We start from the raw sequence: 7,063 nt of genomic DNA, 5'->3' as shown, positions 1-7,063 counted from the left end.
TTGATTCTCCTTTGCCTTAAAAATATCATGGTATATTTTGCTTGGAGTGGAGGGCCAATGACCATATCGAATGGATTGTGGAGTGAGGGAAAATACTCTTTCAATACCACTACAAGAGAAAGGCCCTATAGACGCACATTGTACACGCGAAAAAGCAGGCGTGTTTATAAGTGCGTATATCAGCGCGTCTATTCACGCTAGTATAAAAAACATGTCTATATATCCGCACTGATAAACGTCCTTATAGATGCGAAAATACACGCACATATTTTTCATTTCTCATAAAGTCCCTGAATATGACCAAACCTCTTAACAGCTAGTATTTTTTTGAATAGGGCATGATTGGATAGGACATGATTGGATGTATATACGACATAATTACGCCTAGATCAACATACACTAGGACATGATATACATATATAGGATCATATGGACATGATATACATGTATATACGACATGATATGCATGTATAGGGCATATACATGCATAGGACATGATATACATTACCAACTTTACTTCTTTCTAAGTATTACAAATATACATCCAATCATTCAAAGCTAATTACATATATGTGATTTCATGCCCTATATACATTTAATTATGCCCTATACAAATGTGATTGGATAGGGCATGATGATTAGATGTATATATAAATCAAAGTTTGACTTGTGCATTTGCAATATATATATATATATATATATCTATATATATATATATATATAGAGAGAGAGAGAGAGAGAGAACTGATCAATACACTCACATGTCTCATTTAATGTTGTGCACTTAACCTAGCCATGCATGCCAATTTATAGCATGAGTAGATTGATGTAAATCAGTTGGCTTGTGCATATGCAAGCTATTTCAATCATGTCAAGGTGCACTTATAGCTCACATATAATTTTAGATAAGGTGGACCACATGTAACCAATGTGCACATGTCCTCTTTTCATCATCTTTAGCCAGTGTGTCCACTTGTTGGTGACTAATACCAACAAGCCAACTACAAATCTCTTATCTATTAAATGTATAAGTAAATTAACTTGGTTAATTTGATGAGGCCAAGTTTTCCTTCCATGGATAGTGTGGTTGGCTATATTCTACTTCAAGGTTATAGGAACTTGCAGAAGTCAATGGAGCATCCTAAAAATGACGATACTTTAATTACTATATCAAGTCACTTCATGTACATATCTTTGATTGATTGATGGATAATATGCCTTTCTCTATCTCTTTCGTGTACACCTTCATTACATTATCTCTCTCTAGCTAAAAACCATTCGTGCTTTATCCACCTATTGATACTTGCATGCAATTGTAAGTGGGATAGTCTAGTAAGTCACTACATATGTGCCAATTGACTTGCCAATGTGTTATCTCTTATCCTCAAGCTTTATTATATATATCACCACATAGGTCAATTGATTCCCTAAATGCATGCATTGATTCCTTAAATTGTTCATGTGCATCTCTAAGCGCGTGCAACAAGAATTATCTGCGCATATACACGCACAGATAGATGCGCCACGCAAGTATAGAAAAATTTAAAAAAAGTTGTGGCTTTCTTTTCAAACCTGTGCTTTCCTGCGTTTTTTGCGCGTTTTCTGCAGTTCGAGCTCGACATCACTACTCGTGTCTATCTATCACTTCATGAAGACAATGAGGCAAGGAAATAAGAGTAAAAAGAAGATAGGAGGAAAGAAGAGCCAAAGTGTAAAGAATAAGAGCCAAATAGCAAGGAAGAGAACAAGATTCAAGCAACTTAGCAAGGGAAGGGAGAAGGAGGACAAGGAGCTTGCAACCTAGCCCCCACCCGTTGGAACAAGCAAAGAAGGTGAGTTCTTCTTCTCTCTCTCAATCTTGTTTGCTTTCTCTTTTTGTTTGTCTCTCTCTTCACATGCTGGATCTTGTCATCTATGGAGGTTTTTTAGCTTTGTTTTTTAAGCAAGTTTGAGAAGAAATGGTGCGACTGTGTGCGTCTGTCAGCGCGTCCAGATGACAGTGTAGACGTAGCTATAGACGTGAAAATAGATGCGCTGGACAGACGCCCACAGATACGCACTAACAAACCACTACAACACAATGCCGCCATACACGCGTCCATTACATGCGAAAAGTTACGGGCGCGTGTATGGTCGTTTATACTTACAGTAATATCGGGCGCGTGTATACATGCATGTAACAGCGCGTATATAATTGCATGTGTGGGCGCGTGTATTTGCGCGTTAAGTCTGTCATAATACACGCTCTGTTACACGCGACACAGAGCCTAACTACAGAAATCCATTTCTTTTCAAAACAGAAAACCATTAAGTTTTAAAAATGTCATTGTGCATTGTAGTGTTTACAAACCATTACAAAATCCCACTACATGCACTTACAACAACGTAATATATTGAAAAATATATCTTCATATGGTTATTGAAAGACAAAGTATACAATAGAAATGTCATGAATTTGGAACAATACAGTGATGGATTGGTTAGGGTTCGATCTCATCTTCAATAAGATCCATCCTTGCCAAACGATCAACATCAATATCCATTTGATCAATTTGTAAGGCTACGATTAAATTTATTCTACTATCGCTATTTTGCCCATTGATAATGGTACCGATGCCTTGATCATTCTCATCATCATCACCATCATCCTCAATGGAAGGGTCATCCTCATGATCATGAGAAATGGCACGCTCATCCTCATTATCATGATCATCTACATTGGCATGTTCGACATCATCTTCTTTGCGGCTTGCCACATCCTCCATATGCTCCATATCAGTGAATGTATTATACATTACTTTGGAACGTGGTGCAAGAGGGATGACATACCACCATTTACTGTCATGCACCATTGGCAGATAGATAACCTGCTCAAATACACATAATTCATTAATTAATTAGCATATCAAAAGTCAAGGGGTGCGCGAGCTTAGATATATATGTACATGAAACACATTTGTAAAAAAATGCATACCTGCTCACATTGTTGTGGCAATACGAGCCTATCTTTCTTTGTTTGCCAAAACTTTGTAGAGTCAATAGTTACATAGCCACTTGCATGGCGTTTTATCGTTGCGTTAGGCCCTTTTTCCACCACGTTCATTTGCCATTTGACATCCAAAACATACACAAAGAAGCGGCGAAAGTCAAGTCTGTATATGTCTTGGATTGTGCCACAATAATCATCAATTTTTCCATTGGCTCCCTCAAAGCTACTAATGACACCGCAATCTTGTGTATTCCTCTTTTCATCTATTCTTTGTGTTCGAAAATGCTTGCCTTCACACCATATAGCATTGAACATAGTGCACTGGACCAAAATATAAGCAATATCTATGTAAGCAATTAATGTGAATAAATATGAAAAGCCAATCACTTACAAAGAATGCAAATTTACATTTGTTCTATGTACCTTTAACATGCATCCTCGTGCATACTCCCATTCTTCCGCCGTGATATGCAGCCCCTCATCTCTCTCTGCTCTCTCCATTTCCTCATGCAACCAATCAACATGAATATCATTCGGAAGTGTTGCTAGATGCTTAGGGTACGCCTTACGAGAGCCATGTTGCCTCCGAAAGAGAGCTCTGTCTGCTTGCCTTTTTGTCTTTGCATCCTCGTATCTTGTAACCCATCTGCTCATCACATCACTATTAAGGATGCAAGTGAAATTAAGATCATCAATCAATGTTCTCTCAATTATTTTGCTCTGTCTTTTTCCTTGAGGCACAATAGACGTCATCCTCAAGTCCTCTTCATTGCTCCATAGTCGCGGCAAAGAGCTATCCACCTGATCAAGAAATTCTGATATATATACAAGAGACTCTTGTATCAACCAACCCTCAGCCATGCTTCCTTCGGGCCTTGCACTTTGCCTCACAAAGTCTTTTAAGGTCTTCATGAAGCGCTCTAGGAAGAACATCCAACGGGCATGCACAGTGCCACATAAAGCAATTTCATCCACTAAATGCACAATGAGATGTAGTTGACTTGTGAGAATGGTTCACGGAAAAGTCTCCTCTACCATACAAACCACCTCCACTGCCATAACACGCGCATCATCCAATGTGGATGGATCAATTGCTTTGGAACTAACATATCTGAAAAATAAATGCACAGTACGTTATACCTCATGCACATTCATTTTGCAAGGTATAATGAAGGGTGATCTTACATGGGATTTACATACCTCACAAGCTCGCCCATCTTATAAATACATCTTTTCAAACTCCTGTCTGCACAATGGTCGATGCTAGTAGGTAGTATGAACTGCGCACATAAGAGTACATGTATATTTGGGTAAGGGCATTACAAAATTTAATTTCAACCTACAATAATTGGAAAACACTTACTTGGAGCATCTTGTGCCAATCGTGGGACTTCAACCCATGTAGTTGCTCAACCCCTCTTTTCTTAGTGGTTGTAAACGCTCCCTTCAACGATCTCATGCATCCAGTGGGAGTACGCAAAGTGGTGATGGCTTGCTTTACCTGCTTCTCCTCCTTCTTTGATATAATCCAGGGAGCAGGCGGAAGACGAACGTGCCCACCCTCCTCTCGTGGCCAAGCTTGACGCATACGTCCTGTGACCTGCAAGTCCTCCCGTACGCTAACATTGTCTCTTTTACCAATAACATGTTCCCAAATACTAGATCCCACATTCTTGAAGATGTGCATGGGATCAAGAAGATGGTTGATCTTGAGATGGGTCCAATATGGTAGCCGAAAAAAAATGGAGTACCTACACAAGGGATTGCAGACTGTCATCTTTATTCCAACTTTAGAGACTACACAAAACAAGATTGAAAACAATGGAGATGTACCTGTTCATGCCATCTGGAGGAAGAACATTTGAAGACTCCCAAATACGCTTCCAATCTTTTGCACGAAGTGTCTGTGGATGAATGTTCCTCTTACTAGGAGCATATTTAGGGTGATCTGATGGGAGAAATCGATGATGATTATCGAATATGGTCTTACACAAACCATCAGCATACTCATGTACCAATGAAGGGCCACATATAGGACATGCATGTTTACCCGATGTCCTCAAACCTGTTAAAATAAAAAAAAAGTTAGAATAATAAAGTCAATAGTTATAATTGATATAGCTAGTAGTATTAGAGTCGGGAGGTAGTTAGAATTCTTACCAGAACAATCGCTGTATCCTGGAAAGTCATGCATTGTCCACATCAACACTGCTTTTAAGTCGAAGTGTCGAGAGGAGGGAGGCCTACTAATGTCCACTACCGCAACACCTCTCCATAGTTCCTCCAACTCATCAATCAACGGTTCAAGATAAACATCCATATGCTTGACTTTATGTTTCCCTGGAATCAGAAGGGATAACATAAGATGTCCCTTCTTGATCGCCATTGATGGTGGAAGGTTGTAATTCACCAACACAACCGGCCACACGCTGTATGCGGTGCTCTTGAAACCAAACGGATTCACTCCATCCATACCTAGGCCAAGTCTCAAGTTTCTGGGCTCTGTTTTAAAGCTAGGCCACTCATCTTCAATATGCTTCCAAGCAGGAGTGTTTGCAGGAATTCTCCACATGCCATCATCCGATCGATGCGAGGAATGCCATGACATGAGCTCTGCTATGGATTTGCACTTGAACATGTGTTTGATGCGAGGAATTATAGGAAAGTGTCGCAAGACTTTACGAGGTACATCAAAACTCTTCACATCTGTTCTATACCTTGCTTCACCACAAGTGGGACACTGTCGAGCCTCCTTATGCGTCCCACGAAAGAGAATGCAATCATTGACGCATGCATGTATGCGATCATAATCCAATCCTCCAAGAGATGTCACATAGCGCCTCGCTTTGTCTCTTGAGGTGGGTAGTCTATTCCCCTTTGGAAGCATGTTTGATAATAGCCTGCATCCAATATCATCAATTAGCCCATAACCCTAAACCCTATACTGTAAACCAAAAACCACTCACTGAAATTTGCAAGTTACAATGCTTACTTCAATAATGCGTCAAGACTTGCATTGCTCCATCCATAAACTGTTTGTATATTGAGCAGTTCAAGTGAAGCACGTAAAATAGAGAATGTGCACCCTTCAAAAACCGGTGTCGATGAAGCGTTGTAGAGATGCTCTTGTTCCATATCATTGTCGTCCACACCTTTGCGATCATCCCTAAAAAGATTCCGCACCATGTCATCAAACACTTCCTCTTCCACAACTTCGTGGGGTGCAGGGCTATTGTCATCCCTTTCCCACTCATCTCCGACAACAGATCCCGAAGCTCCAGCATCATCTCGTCGACGCTTTGCATGCTCTCGCCGTGCGTATGGCACCATGTTAGGGTGTGGTACTGCATCCTGCTTCAATCACAGTATATATATTACAACGCGCTCCATTAATTTGCACACCATGAGTTATTTTAATACTTTCAATTCACATCTTCTCACCTCTAAACCTGTTTGAATCCATTCTCCATACATCGAGATGTGATTCAATGTAATTCGACGCGCTCGTACAATGCACCCTTGACATCGATTACACGTACACTTGATCCTTTGTGCCAGCCACACGTCGCGATCACGATGACGCATTGTCTCATCCTCACCAGAACTGCTTGAAGAGGATGATGACATGCTATGTCCAAAATTACCAATACAGAAGTAGGATCAGTTTTTAGTGAAATCATACACATCCTATGCACAAAACAATGGATACACAAGAACAATCAGTTTTAAAAAAAAGTATAAACAGTCTCTGTGTCGCGTGTACAGGCGCGTCTACAATGTATTCTGCTGCGCTTTTACACGCGCTTTTACACGCGTGCTTTTCGCGTTTACCTACCGCACGCGCCGCTTTCTTTCTTTCAAAAGCCCTCTTTCAAAACACTTCTTCTTCTTCTTTCTGCATCGCTTTCTTTCTTTCAAAAGCCCTCTTTCAAAACACTTCTTCTTCTTCTTTCTTTGTTGCTACAGTACCTCTGCCTCCAGCTCTTCCAAACCCCCGAACCTGCCTCTTCGAACCAGCCTTCTCCCTCTTGGACTACCCAAAAGAAGCAAAGGGTGCAGACAACACAGAAAGGG

At 40.4% G+C, this 7,063-nt stretch overlaps 1 pseudogene; it reads right to left on the bottom strand.

Moving 5' to 3' along the window:
* Positions 1-2,480: 2,480 nt before the first annotated feature.
* LOC148033602 (uncharacterized) lies at positions 2,481-4,206 on the bottom strand (annotated as a pseudogene).
* Positions 4,207-7,063: the final 2,857 nt, after the last annotated feature.

This window comes from Lygodium microphyllum, chromosome 7 (assembly GCF_053477565.2).
Source record: "Lygodium microphyllum isolate KBCC chromosome 7, Lygodium_microphyllum_v1.1.10, whole genome shotgun sequence".
Classification (NCBI taxonomy): domain Eukaryota; kingdom Viridiplantae; phylum Streptophyta; class Polypodiopsida; order Schizaeales; family Lygodiaceae; genus Lygodium; species Lygodium microphyllum.
This window is presented reverse-complemented; position numbering and strand designations above follow the sequence as displayed.